Source organism: Vipera berus, assembly GCF_964194415.1.
Source record: "Vipera berus genome assembly, chromosome: Z".
NCBI classification, from domain to species: domain Eukaryota; kingdom Metazoa; phylum Chordata; class Lepidosauria; order Squamata; family Viperidae; genus Vipera; species Vipera berus.
This window is the reverse complement of record NC_138205.1, coordinates 2,090,442-2,102,763: the sequence shown is the minus strand read 5'-3', so window position 1 is coordinate 2,102,763 and position 12,322 is coordinate 2,090,442.

The following is a 12,322-nucleotide window of genomic DNA, read 5'->3' as shown; positions in this document are numbered from 1 at the left end:
TTTCATTTTAATGTATGCTGATTAGTGTACATTTAAAATGACAATAAAATTTTCTATTCTATTCTATTCTGTTCTATTCTATTCTATTCTATTCTATTCTATTCTATTCTATTCTATTCTATTCTATTCTATTCTATTCTATTCTATTCTATTCTATTCTATTCTATTCTATTCTATTCTATTTCTAGCACTCTTGATGTTCCCTAGTTGGGTCATGAAACATCTGCAAGAAAACGGCTAAGCTAAGAGAGCACCAAGGACCCCACACTCTTCCTCCTCCTCCTCCTCCTCCTCCTCCTCCTCCTCCTCCTCCTCCTCTGTGCAAACCTCACTCTCGTTTAACACTGATGATGTAACCAAGTTGGGCCATGAAAGGTTTGCAAGAAAACCACCAAGCTCAGAGAGGAACAAGGACCCCACATCTTCAAGTGCTGGCTGAGGAATTCTGGGAGTTGAAGTCCGCACCAGCTTGCCAAGATTGGAAAAACACCTGGCTGGTCAAGAAGAGACATACCGTACGCAGATGACCACGTGATGGAAGGAAGTACGTCGCTGTAACCTGGCAGAAGAGGTGGGACTTCCTGGCAAAGCTACATAAAAGATGCTGGGAAGCTCACAAATGGGGTCCAGGGAGGATGGGAATTGTGGAGGTGTCAGGTCAGGGGTCAAACAGCAAACAAGCTCAGGATCCAAACACATCTTGACAAACTTCACAACAACGGGCCCCGTCCAACAAAATGAGCTTCAAGGTGGAGAAAAGCAAAGTTTTACATTTAGGCAGGAAAAAAACCAAAGGTATAAAAGCACAGACTGGGTGAGACCCGGCTCAAAAACGGCGATGGTGAGTGGGACGTTCGGAGTCCTAGTGGACGATGGGCTTGACCCTGAGCCAGCCGTGTGCGGCAGCAGCCAAAAAAGCCAACACGATCCTGGGTTGCGTAAACAGAGGCACAGAATCAAGATCACGCGAATCATTAGTACCGCTTTGTAAAGCCGTAGTAAGGCCACACCTGGAATACCGCAGCCAGTTTTGGTCACCGTATCACAAAAAAGAGGTTGAGAGTTTGGAAAAAGTGCAGAGAAGAGCAACTCAGAGGATCCAAGGCCTGGAGGCCAAAACATACGAAGAACGGCTGCGGGACCAGTCTAGAGAAAAGAGGAAATGGGGGGGGGACATGATAGCAGCGTTCCAGTATTTGGAGGCCTGCCACAAAGAGGAGGGGCTCACGTTCTTCTCCAAAGCACCGGAGGGCAGGACGAGAAGTTGTGACGGTCGCAGAGTCCCAGGGTCACGTGATCCCCTTTTGCGACCTTCTGATCACGGGAAAGCCAGATTCACTTAACAGCCTCGCTGCTAACTTAACAACTGCAGCGACTCCCTTAACAATGGTGGCAAGGAAGGTCGTAAAACGGGGCAAACCTTGCCTAACGGCTGCCTTGCTTAACAAGAGAAATTGGGGGTTTAGGTGCCGTCATCCGTCTGAGCACCAGCTGCACCAGCTGCAGGGATTCACTGAAGAACTTCGTTGGGAAAGGGGGCAAAATGGGGGCCAAAGTCCCTGGGCAAACGTCTCGCTTAGCCAGGGCCGTAAACCGAGGACTCCCTCTGAAGCTATGACCCTCCTGGGAACACCCAGCCAAGAAAGGTGAAAGCTGTTTGTTCTTTGCTCTCTCGGCCGAAAGAGGCGCATCGGCGATCGCCAATCTTGTTGAAAGCGAGACGAAAGCGGAGTGACCACCGAGGCAGATACGGACGAACGGACAAAGAACGCCAGCTGGACCGAGTGAGGGAGAGCAGGGGGGGGGAAAGGGAGAATAACCTTTCTCTGCCCCCCCCCAATTTTTGGCACACACCTTCCTGATGCTAAATCAGTCCGGCTGCCGAGGCCAGACACATATTGCAAAAAAGAGAGAGAGAGAGAGAGAGAAATTCTTGGCCGCTCCTTGGACTTCAACTCTTTTGTCCATCTGCTTTATGTCCTGGTGGCCTTTTCCTCGTCTCGCTTCTTCGACAGGTTCCCACCAGAAGGTCTTTTGAATGCTCCGAGCTCCAGGAGAGCCGGATTATTCTCTTGGCGCAGAACAAGCGAACCTTTCCAATCCGTCAATATTTAACTTCGCCGTGGGGGCCACGCCGCAGCGCTGGCCCACTCCTCAGGGGCCAGAGATAGGCCGAGTCATGTGTCCGCCCATGTCCGCCCCCCCCGTGCGCCCGCCCCGCCGAGGCCACGGTTGTAGACGGCTGTCGTAGTAACTGGCAAGGAGGGAGACGAGTTGGAAAGACAAGGGGATCCAGGGCTATTTGGAGGTGGGGAAGATCCCTTCCCAAACGTCGCAAGATCTTGGATGGCCCCCATCCCTTTTCTTCCTGAGATCCAGCTTGAAGCGGACACGGGGTTAGTTTCCCAAATCTGAAACACCTCGACAACTCCCAGAAGTCCCCAACCAGCCAAGGTTAACAACCAGGTTACTAACGTATCAGCGGGCTGGGGGATTCTGGGAGCTGCAGTCCACCCGTCTTCAACTTGCCGAGGTTGAGGACCACAGATTGAACAGGGTCCACATTTTGGGCGTGTGCTTAGGTCCTCGCAGTTTTTGAGGTGCAACGTGATCTTCCCTCTCGCAATCCGTTGCCCGCCGTATTTCTCCCGAGGGACGGGATACCCCGAGGTGAGCTTCCTGCAGCTTCCCTTGTACAAGAAAGATTTCAGAGCCTTGATCGGGGACTGTCCCCGAATGCTAACACGATCCTGGGTTGCATAAACAGAGATCGCGCGAAGTATTAGTGCCGCTCTGTAAAGCCCTAGTGAGGCCACACCTGGAATACTGCAGCCAGTTTTGGTCACAAAACATCACAAAAAAGACGTTGAGAGCTTGGAAAAAGTGCAGAGAAGGGCAAATAAGAGGATCCAAGGCCTGGAGACCAAAACGTACGAAGAACGGCTGCAACGACTTGGGTCTGGCTAGTCTAAAGAAAAGAAGAAATAGGGGAGACATTTTACGACCATTCTTGCCACCATTAAGTGTATACCTGCAGCTGCTAAGACAGTAACGGCGTTGTTAAATGAATCCGGCTTCCTTACTGACTTTGCTTGTCAAAAGGTCGCAAGGGGGGGGGACGGGAGGAATCACGTGACCCCGGGACCCCGCCACCGTCATAAGTATGAACCGGTTGCCAAGCGCCTGAATTTGGATCGCGCGACCAAGCAAAGGTCGTAAAGCGTGGAAACTCCCCTTTTTTCCCCAGGACCGTTGTAACTTTGAATGTTGTCACTGAACGAAAACCTTGCAAGTCGAAGGCAGCCTGTGTTGTCATTATGTCCCGTAACTGCGCAGCGTCAGACGGTGGTGTGGGGCGCTGATGCTCTTTTCCCAGCAAGGATTGACTAACCATGGCTGCCATCCAATCCTGGGTTATTATTTTGAGTAGCAGCCCTCCTCTCTTCTGCAGGAACATGAGCTGTTTTTTTGGCAACCCGTGACCGAGTCGGGGGGGGAAAAAACGACTCGGCAAAATTAGCAGTTATTACAAAATCTGCAATTTTAGGTTTGCAGCCTCTGAAGAACGCTGTGTTTCTCCTTTCACTTCACACGCGCGTGCGCGCACGCACGCACACACACACACAAAATCTCATCCTTCCCTCCGCCCACCCCCCCCGCACCTTCCAAAGCCACCGAGGCACACTTATGCCTTTGCACGCCCCAAATACACAAAACCATAATTGCACCCCTCTCTGAACAGCCACGCCAGGATTGCCGGATGAGACGCCAAGGGGTGGGTGGGTGGGACGGGGTGGTGGTGGTGGATAATCAAGACCTGATTGGCTGTCATCAAAGCCCCGCAGGTTTTCTGGCCACTGAATTTTGCCAGGGTCTGCTTTTTGTCACTTTCAGGTGTGGCTCGGTAGGAATAAAGACAGAATCCAGGTCTTTGCCTTGATAAAGCACTATAGGCGTTTATTCAGCTGAAAAAGTGGGCCCCGTCAAGCAACAAGGAACCCTGACACTCGTATTTATAGGTCTGTTACCTCGTCCATTGCCCATGGCTAACTGCACGTCTGTTCCATCAAGACTATCGTTGGGTTCCTGATCAACAGGTCGGGCTTTTCAGCCCCTCCCCCCCGCCTCTAACCTGAGCTGGTAGCCTTTCACCTTTGTGTAACTCCTGCACCTACGGGGACCAGCGTGGAAGGTTGCAAAACCATGGCTTTCCTAGCAACCGGGTGTGCGCGCTGCTCCTTGCTGTGCCCGCTGCACTGCTGCCAGGGGAGGGGGGGCCAAGCAGATGAGGTTGGGGGGAGGCAGGCAGTACACACACACACACACACACACACACGCACGCACTGTGCCAAGCCCGCCGGATCAGAGTTTGTACATAAAAAAGCGAAATGTCATTAGCGTTATTTTAGATGGAAATGCAATCAAAGCTTCTTCCCATTCCTTTTGTCTTAATTAGGGACTATTGATAGGTGTTTCTTCCTCTCGAAACGAGAGTGTCGGGGGTGTCGGTGGATTAATAAACTTTCCCTGGCGCCCCCACTCCCGGTCTCCCCCTCCCCCTCCCCACCTCAAGAGCCCCCCCACCCCAGGTAGCTCTGCTCTCCAAGCAGGCTGTTCCAGAGTGAAGAGACGAGAGCTGTGAAATTACACAGCCAACAGCAAAGATTGCCACCTTTGTGGGTGTCAAACACACACACACACACACAGACATACACAACACAGAGGCAAGCACAGCAAGGTGACACATCCGTGCCCTGTGGATGCAAGGGGCGGGAGAGTCGGGGAAGAAAGCAAGGAGAAAAGGGGAGTGAGCTATCTCGGTCTCTCGCCATCCGCCATTCAACAACTGCAAAAGTTAAATTAATCTCGGATGGAGCTGTGGCCGGCAACAAGAGAAGAAAGAAAGTCGATCCAGAAATGGAGACAGTCCTCAACTTACAACGGTTTGTTTAGTGAACGTTCAAAGTTACAATGGCGCTGGGAAAAGCGACCGAGGATTGTTTTTCGCCCCCGGTGACCGTTTGCCACATCCCCGCGGTCGCGGTAGTCCAAATTCAGATGCTTGGCCAGCGGCCCGAATTTATGACGGTCGCCATGCCCCCCCGCTTCCCCCCGTGGGTCGCGCGATCCCCCTTTGGCGACCGTCCGACGAGCAAAGTCAACGGGGAAGCCGGCTTCACTTAACAACCAGGTGACTGACTTAACAACGGGGCGATTCTCTTAACCGCTGTGTCAAGAAAGGTCGTAAAATGGGGCGAAGTTCGCTGAACGACTGTCTGGCTTAGCGACAGAAATTTTGGGCTCGGCTGGGTTCGTGGGTCGAGGACTAGCTGTGGAAGAGTGACCGTAATTGGGATCAAAGCATGGTCACCGATCCTAGGAGCGTCTGAATAAAAGGATTGACGCAGCGTTGAAGTGTCCTTTGATGAGTTGGCCTAGACCAGGGGTAGGCAACCTCGGCTCTTTTATGACTCATGGACTTCAACTCCCAGAATTCCTGAGCTGACTCAGGAATTCTGGGAGTTGAAGTCCATGAGTCATAAAAGAGCCGAGGTTGCCTATCCCTGGCCTAGACCAATGGTCCCCAACCCCGGTTCTGTGGACCGGGACCGGACTGCAGCACACCAGCAACCGGTCCACACAAACAAGAGAAGCCCCATCCGCGGGATGCAGGCAGCAGACAAAACCACGCACCCTCCGGTCCGTGGAAAAACCTCTCTCCACAGAACCGGTGGTCCCTGGTGCCCAAAAGGTTGGGGGCCTCTGGCCTAGACCCACAAGTAGAGTTACCTTCTGCCCGTGCCGGAGGGCATCCGTGGCCCCTTCCTAGCGACGTGCAAGGCTGTCCAGCTCCTATTATTAAGCACACGTCACCTGCTCCTGCACTACTTCCCTGTCTTGCATGATCAAAGCGGTGCCAAGGTGGGCACCGCTTTCCCACGGATTGCTCAGCTCCAGGAGCACCACGTTGGTGACCCTCAACCCAAAACCTGCGAACGCCCACACAGTTGTTTTTGGCACAAGGACTATCACAACCGCGGAGAAGGAGAGCAGGCTGGGTTTCGGTGTCCTTAGCGCCCGTCTCAAAACAGGGTTCAAATCAACGCGCCACGCTGGTTTGACAGCCGTCAGAAGAAGACTCTGATCCTTGCATTCAACCCTGAGCTGTATCTACGTCTCACCTGCTGGCTGGGGGATTCTGGGAGTTGAAGCCCACTCGTCTTACAGTAGCCAAAGCTGTCTCTATATCTCACACGCTGGCTGGGGGATTCTGGGAGCTGAAGTCCACCCATCTTATAGTGACCAAACACTGCCCTAGACTCTTTGCCCAGCCCTTTAAAGAGAGTTAAAGACCCCGGTCTTAAAAAAAACGAGGTCAGGGTGATTGTTTTGCGAAACCAGCTGAGCCTGTTGGATCCCGGCCTGCCTTGGCAGCCGAATCTGAGATAGGTCAAGGGGGCTGGAGACAATCTTGTGCCCCCTGCCCGCCTTTGGCTGTCCACTCGCCACCCCCACAGCTGTTGTGCCTTTTGCCTCCCAAACTCCCGGACTGTGGGAATGGGAAAACATTTGCTGATCAGCCGCCCTGGGGCGTGATTGATGTGGGTTTTAAATTAAAAAAAACCCAAACCTATTTTTCCCCCCTCTTTAATAAACGTTGGTTCCTAAGCACCTCTGCCTGCCACCGAAGAGAGTTAGACCAATCCTTTGTTCTCGGGATTTGCTGAGCACACAGGTTTCCAGCAATGCCGTGGGACGGTGTGCCCCTTTATATATATATATATATATATATATATATATATATATATATATATATATATATATATATATATATATGTATATGTATATGTATATGTATATGTATATGTATATGTATATGTATATGTATATGTATATGTATATGTATATGTATATGTATATGTATATGTATATGTATATATATATATATATGTATATATATATATATATATATATATATATATATATATATATATATATATATATATATATATATATATATATATATATATATTTCAGATGAGGGGGGCACCTACTGGAAGCAAGGCTGCAGACCCTTGTAAATTCCACCAAGGGCCTTTGCGTAGAGCATTTAAACATGTGGATCGTTTGAATGGTTACCGTTCTCTGGGGCCCAGAGGTTTTTTTTTTTGTTTTTTGTTTTTTGTTTTGGGGGTGGGGGGCACCGGCAAAGAAATGTCATAAATAAATGTGAGGAATTAAAATGGGCTGGGCGGGGGTGGCCAGCGCAAGGACACCCCACCCCACCCCGCTCCCTGGGTTGGACTGTCCTGTTGGGATTGCTTTGCAGGAAAAGCGTTTTGCAGATGAAGCCTGTGAGCGCTCTCTCTCTCTCTCTCTCTCTGTTTCTCTATGTGTCATCTCATCTACACCATCCATCCAATCTGTGTCTCTGCCTGTCTGTATCTATCTATCTATCTATCTATCTATCTATCTATCTATCTATCTATCTATCTATCTATCTATCTATCTATCTATCTATCCATCAATTCTGTCTGTCTGTCTATCTATCTATCCATTCTATTTATATCTATCTATCTATCTATCTTTCTATCTATCCATCAATTCTGTATCTATCTATCTATCTATCTATCATCTATCTATCTATCATCTATCTATCTATCTATCTATCTATCTATCTATCTATCTATCTATCTATCTATCTATCTATCTATCTATCTATCTATCATCTATCCATCAATTCTGTCTGTCTGTCTGTCTGTCTGTCTGTCTGTCTGTCTGTCTATCTATCTATCTATCTATCTATCTATCTATCTATCTATCTATCTATCTATCTATCTATCTATCTATATCTATCTATCTATCTATCTATCTATCAATTCTGTCTATCATCTATCTATCTATCTATCTATCTATCTATCTATCTATCTATCTATCTATCTATCTATCTATCTATCTATCTATCTATCTATCTATCTATCTATCTATCCATCCATCAATTCTGTCTGTCTGTCTATCTATCTATCTATCTATCCATTCTATTTATATCTATCTATCTATCTATCTATCTATCTATCTATCTATCTATCCATCAATTCTGTCTCTATCTATCTATCTATCTATCTATCTATCTATCTATCTATCTATCTATCTATCCATCAATTCTGTCTCTATCTATCTATCTATCTATCTATCTATCTATCTATCTATCTATCTATCTATCTATCTATCTCATCCACCCATCTTCTACCATCCATCCATCCATCCTACCACGCTCTCCCCACCCCACCCCCTCTTTATATTCCAGCCATCCCACTTTCCATTCCAAAGTGACTCTGGGTGGCTTCCAATCTATCAAGGAAAACACAAATATCGTAAAAAATAATGTGTGGCTTATTTCACACACCTAACCTGGATTCTTTAGAGATGGGATGCAATCCCCCAGTCACCCGCCCCCCTCCACACAACACCCCAGTTTGTCTACTTGGCCTAATCCTGCAGCTGAGCCCCCTTGGAAACCCTCGGAGGTCTGGGCCGCCCTGTCCTGTCCTGTCCTGTCCAGAACTCAGACCGGATGAGAGGAACTCAGTTAGATGACGGTTTGACAACCCCAACCCAAGTCTGACCGTGATTCGGCAACAAACCCGCCTTCCTTCCGCTCGGCCCCTGACTCCTTTCCTTGCAGACTGCTGATGGAGCTTCACACGTCTTTGCCAGCTGCTTCTTTCCTTATGGGCACACACACACACACACACACACACAAACTCACACACAACACACACAACACACACACACACACTTACACAGGCACAAAGTCTGCCTCAATTAGCACCTCTGGAAAAACCCGGGATCTGCTGACAGGCTGCTGGAAAAAATGGCAGAGACGGTTTTCTCCTTTCCTCCCGGCAATTCTGCTTCCTTTCATTGCCCCCACAAACTGCCCCCCCTCCCAAAAAAGCTTGTTTCCAGCTCTTTGACAAGCAGGAAACAAGAGCCAGGACAAGAGCACCTCTGAGCATGTCAAGCTAGCCCTTTTTTGTCACAAATCCACAAACCGCTCTTCTCCGCCACCAAAGACAGCCCTCAACTCACCACACCAAATTTCCGTCGCTAAGCGAGGCAAAGCGAGCTTTGCCCCCATTTTTGCCACATTTCTTGCCACTGTCGTTAAAGGAGTCGGCGCAGTTCTCAGGACAGTGACACGGTCGCTAAGCGAGTCTGGCTTGCCCCACTGACTTTGCTTGTCAGAAGGTCGCCAAAGTGGATCAGGTGACACCACCCCCCCTCCAGGACACGGCGACCGTCATCAATGCGAATCAGTTTGCCGAGCCTCTGAATTTTGGTCACGTGACTGCAGGGATGCCGCGACGGTCGTTAAGTGTGAAAAAACGGTCCTAGGTCCTTTTTTTCCAGTGCCGTTGTAACTTTGAGCGGTAATAATAATAATAATAACAACTACAACAGCAGCAGCAACAACAATAATAATAACAACAATAATAATGTTGGAAGGGACCTTGGGGGTCATCTAGTCCAACCCCCTGCTCAGGCAGGAAACCCTACACAATTTCAGACAAATGGCTGTCCAGTCTCTTCTTAAAAACTTCCAGTCTTGGAGCATTCACAGCTTCCGGTGGCAGGCTGTTCCACTGGTTAATTGTTCCTAGGGCTTTCGGCTTCTGAAAAAGTGGGGATCCCTTCAGACAACCCGCTAACCCTAAACCTGGGTTTCCAAGCCAGACCAACATTAGCCATGCCCGTGACACTCGTTGTACCCAAAGAACAACAACCACCAAAAATGCCGATTCACACAACCCCCTCAATTCCAACCTTTTTTTAATTATTATTGTTTTATTTTAACATCGGTTGTGCGAATGCTGCTCCAGGCAGCTGACTCTCTTTGCACGGCAGGGGACGATGGGTCCAGTCTGAGGAGGATCTGCACGGCCACGCTACCCACGTCGAGCCAGTCTACAGGGGCGCACGCCAACCCTGCGGAGCAGGCGAAAGGAACCTTTCTGCATCAAAAAGGAGCTGATTGGCCCATTTTGAGCCAGGTTGATATTCTGCCATCCTCCTCCCTTGATTGACACCCCCCCCCCAGCCTGGCTGCACCCCCCCCCAAATAAAAGAGAGTTATTTCGGAAACGTCTGACAAACAGCTACCTGACCTTTCCGTGGAACCGGCTTTGCCTCTTGATGATGGAAATTGCCGGGGAAATTTCCCCCCCCCCCCGTCTCGAGTTCAAAAAACGCCCCCAAGCCGACATTGAACGGGGTGGGGGTGGGGGTCAGCAAAGAGCAGCTTTTGCAACGAAGCCAGCTGGGGGAACTAAGGGTCCTCTTCGAGAACAAAATTTCCCTTGCTCATTGAGGCAGCAGTTACCTGAGCTTTGTCCCGTTTAACGACCATTGTGGGCCGCAGCGGTTAAGTAAATCACTGCAGGTTTTAAATTAGCAAGACGGTTTGTTAAGTGAAGCCTGCTTACCCCCCCCCCATTGAATTCACTCGTCGGAGGGTCGCCAAAGAGGGTCACGTGACACCCCTCCTTCCCGGGACACTTTGCCACCGTCGTAAGTACGAGTCAGGAGCCAAGCCTCTGAATTTGGATCACCTGAGCCTGAAAAACAGGGACTGATGACCGTTTCGCATTTGTGACCGTCGCAGTGCCTCCCCCGTGGTCACGTGATCCAAATTCAGACACTTGGCACAACTGACTCCTATTTATGACGGTCGCAGTGTCCCGCGGTTGCGCGATCCCCTTTGGTGGCCTTCCGACCAGCGAAGCCAATTGGGGGGGGAGCCGGATTTGCTTAACGACCGTGTGGGTAGCTTAACCACGGCAGCGTTTCGCTTAACAACCATGGCCCGCCAGATCGTAAAGTGGGGCAAAAGAAAACGTCTCGCTTAGCGATGGAAATGTGGGACTCAGTTCGTGGTCGTAAGCTGAGGGCTTCCGGCAATGAAGCATTATTTTGTTAATTATCAGTATTTGTTATTTTTTGAAGAAGAGATTGTCTGGAACGGTATCTAGGCTCTCCTGCCTGAGCAGGGGGTTGGACTAGATGACCTCCAAGGTCCCTTCCAGCTCTGTTATTCCATGATTCTGTAAGGCTCTCCTGCCTGAGCAGGGGGTTGGACTAGATGACCTCCAAGGTCCCTTCCAACTCTGTTATTCTGCTGTTCTGTTCTTGTTGTTCATTTGTCAATATTCTTTAGTCATCGATATGATAACCAATGAATTAAACACACACACACACACACGCACACATGATTGTGGCCTGGGTGATGGCTGGCACCAGGCCTCTGGAGCTGGATGTTGGGAAGGGGGCTTGCCATCCATCCAGCCTGCCACGGCGCTGCCGAGGGACGTGCCATCCTGCCCAGATTAATTATCCGGCTAATCAAGACGTCACGGGTTTCTTTCTCAAAGTCACAATAAATTAGTGGTTTCTGCCCGGCCACTTTTCCCCAGCCGCCGGGCTCCGTTCCGCCCCAAAGGTTCAAATTAAATCATGTGGGCAACTGTGGGGGGTCTCCCACAAGTCGGCTGCCTTCGTCACGGCCCTCAAATTGTATTTCCCAGAAGGCTTTGGGCTTCGGGTCGGTCCAGGGCATTGTGGGAAAGCTACAGCTCGTTCGGTGCTTGCTGCCCTCCCCACCTTTGGTAAGCTGGTCAGGAGGGTCACCCTCCCTCCAGATTTTCCCTTGTCCATGCACGGCTGGCTGAGGAATTCTGGGAGTTGAAGTTCACAAGTCAGAAAAGAGCTCCGTTCCCCACCTGTGGCCTAGACCCAGATCTTTTTAACATTCATATTTTATTGTGTCCTATTCCTCGGGATGAAACTTTACTACTGGCAGTCCTCCACTTACGACCACAGTCTGCCCAAAAACATTTCCGTCGCTAAGCGAGACAGTTGTTAAGTGAGCCTTGCCTCGTTTTTGCGACCTTTCTGGCCACCGTTGTTAAGTGAATCGCTCCAGTTGTGAAGTGAGTCTCACGGTCCTTAAGTGAATCCGGCTTCCCCCGTGACGTTGCTCGTCAGAACATGACACCCAGGACGCTGCAGCCGTCGTAAGTACGAGTCAGTTGCCGAACCCCTGAATTGTGATCCCGTGACCCTGGGGAGGGTACAATGGTCCTATGTCCCTTTTTTCCAGCCTAGTTGTGAATTTGAATGGTCGCTAAATGAATCATCGTAAGTCGAGGGCTGCTTGAAAACATTGCTAGTCCATGTATGATACGCCAGACGCTAAATAAGTACGGGGATTGCATCAGTGCCGACGGCGTTCCAGTGGCGCTTCAGATGTTTTGGGATTGCA